This window comes from Apis dorsata, unplaced genomic scaffold (genome assembly GCF_000469605.1).
Source record: "Apis dorsata unplaced genomic scaffold, Apis dorsata 1.3 scaffold_170, whole genome shotgun sequence".
NCBI lineage: Eukaryota > Metazoa > Arthropoda > Insecta > Hymenoptera > Apidae > Apis > Apis dorsata.
In genome coordinates this window covers 83,487-86,508 of record NW_006263458.1, presented here as the reverse complement: position 1 = coordinate 86,508, position 3,022 = coordinate 83,487, and the positions used below count along the sequence as shown (strand labels likewise).

The 3,022-nt window shown below is 32.1% G+C and overlaps 1 protein-coding gene across 1 annotated transcript in view; it reads right to left on the bottom strand.

Moving 5' to 3' along the window:
• The window catches only part of LOC102681328 (zinc finger protein 39-like), a 17,787-nt gene that overhangs the window by 10,739 nt on the left and 4,026 nt on the right, over window positions 1-3,022 (bottom strand). The gene's annotated exons all lie outside the window — the stretch shown is intronic.

Here is a 3,022-nt window from a genome sequence, read left to right as displayed (position 1 = left end):
TTTTTTTTTTTTTTTTTTTTTTTTTTTTAAATTTTTTTTACATTATATTGGTCCGACATATGCTCTTTCAAAGAAAGTATCTATCCTTTTTCCTTCTTCTTATGAAAAAATACACGGTTCTTTTAATATACGCGATAAAATGAGAATTCTCGTGTTATGTACGTCCGCGGAATGGCGGTTAAAATAATTGAGATCCTTAAACTGAAGATCCGGAAGATACGTGCATTTCGGTGCTGAACAACGATTTTGATGTATATACGGTTACTTATGAAATTATTGATATTTTTTATATCATTTTTTTTTTTTTAATAAATACGTATAATACTGCTACTAAACGTTAATCTCATATCGATTAGTCTACACAAGTTTCACGCAAATAAACTCAATTATTTAAATCTAAATAACAAACAAAATCTCTGGATAAAATCGCATGATAAAAAGGGGAATAAATCTCACACGTAAAATCTATCCTCGCGTGTATTTTTTTACTGTATTCTTTAAAAACAAGAATACAATGTTACAACGCGGATAAACTAAAAAAAAAAAATCTATGATAAAAATCGAAAAGGCAGAAAACAAACTCGCATCGTTACTTCAAATAGCAGAACAACAATTCATTGGAATACTCGAAACGAACGACATTTTCATTTACTTTATTGTGTCCTTCCAATTTTTTCTCTTTTTCTATCTTCATATAATGATACATCACCTCGTCCAGCACCGTAAAAACACGTGTGACAAACGAAGAAGAAAGAAGGAAAAGGAGTGGGAAAAAAACGATGGAGAAAGAAAGAGAGAAAAGAGGAACAGAGATCGAAACGATAAAGATAAAGGGAGAACGAAGAAGAGGTAGAAGAGGGAGAGTGTAAGAAAAGAAGAGAAAGAAAGAAAAGAGATCGGAATGAACAGTCGACCGATCGAATTCGGAACTGTTGTTTTTCTTTCCTCGTTAGACATACCTACGATCTATCTACCGTGTACCTTACAATCGTAACAAACTACAAAATACGTTATTACTATAATATTATATATAAGAGTTGCGCGAACGTATGCACAGAGGCTTTATTATAATCACAGCTTTAGTAGTACGATTAGTATCTCATAGAGCTGTATAATGACTAGCCAACATAAAAATCATCACTTTTCTCTCTCTTGTCCTTATTGCACTTAAGGTATCTCGAAAAAAAAATGCACGGATCGCGTTTCGTCTACCTTTCTCGTCAAGAAAGGACCAAAAAAACGCTTTTATATTTATTTTAATTATATCATCTTTCTATTTTCGCGAATATTACGAATATATGTACATTTAAATGTACGTATATATATATATATGTATATGTATATATTTATCCTCCTTAGTTAAAATATCCTATCTCGCTTTTTAGGATAAACAAACTGTTTCTCCTAGATCTCTATAAAATTTATTTAAATTTTCTAACTTAGATCAGGTAGAGCTAAAAAAATGTTGTTCAAAATTGTAATGTATCTTGAAAAATGGAAAAATATTAAATAGAATAGCTCAACTAAGGACGACAGGTATGTTATATATTACATACATTATGTACATATATTACGACGTCGTATGTATTTAAAAAACGGAAAGGCAAAAAAAAATGTAAAAGAAAAAAAAGACCGTGTCTTTTCCTTTCCTTTTTTTCTTTTTTTTTTTTTTTTGTTCTTTCTTGTGTTCTTTGCAAGCCTTTGCGAGTTAAAATCAGTCTTGCCCTTGATGACTTCGCGTCTCGTTTTAAATCAAAAGCCTCAGGCATACGCGCACAGAGAATTGTTCGTCCTCTTGTTTTCAACGTGCGAAGACTAAAAAGATCGTCGACACAAGATCTACAGATATACAAGGAAGTTCGAGGCACGCTAACGCGAATATTCTCTCTCTCTCTCTCTTTCTCCCTTTATTTCACCGTTTTATTTCAATATGTTTCAATGCATTTTTTGCATTTTATCACGTTTCTACGATTTCTCTTTTTTTTTTTTTTCCCCCTCTCATTCGATTGCAATTAATCTTTGCCCTTTGATTCGTTTCGATCGAGTTGAATACTCTCGCGTTATATACCTTTTTCCCTCTTTTGCCGGTAGCAATTTGAAATCGTTTGGCGCATGTACGCGCGCGCGCGCGCGCCATTATCTATTTTCGTGTATCGTTAAAACAAACAGACACATCTTGCACTTATGGACCTTACACGAAAATTTTTTTTTGAAACAAAACGAAAAACTCTTTTCTTGCAACTTTTTTCTTTTTTCTTTCTCTCTCTTTTCTCTCTCTCTCCTCTCTCTCTCTCTCTCTCTCTCTCTCTCTCTCTTTCTCTCTTTCTTTGACTCGCGGTTGTCATGGTTCCCCTGCTTGCTGTATCTAAGCTTTGTGGCGTTAAAATTTAAAAATTATCGATAGTAATCGTGATAATCGTAAAAATGAGAACATAATGATAATAATAATAGTAATAATAATAATAATGATAATAATAATGATGATGATGATGATGATGATAATGATAATAATAATCGCTAAAAATTAATATTTAACAATAGTCAAAAGAGAAAAATCAACAGCCCTGCTTTTACACTCCTAGTACTTAGAATTTACGATCTGCACATCCGCTCATCATTTTATAATACATCTATATGTATATGTATACGTATGTACAATATGTATCTTGCGTGTACAATACACTTCGATATGTGAAAAGTAAGTACACCTATGGAACTGATTCATAAGCTGTACAATAATCCTACGTGATAAAAATAATAAATACCGACATCTTTGATACGTTTCTAGCATTTAGATACGTATGAAGATGAGGCATGGAAAAATTAGGCATCGAAAGAATAAAGATAAAAAAAGACGATAAGACGATAGGAAAGATGAGAGAGAGGAAGAGGAGAAGAAAGGAAGAGAAATAATATAATAATAAAACAACGAAAAGAGTTAAAGAGAAACCATGACGATTGGGATCCTATCGATAAACGCGTTATGCATATTGCTAAAATGAAGTAACATTGCGTCTTTCTA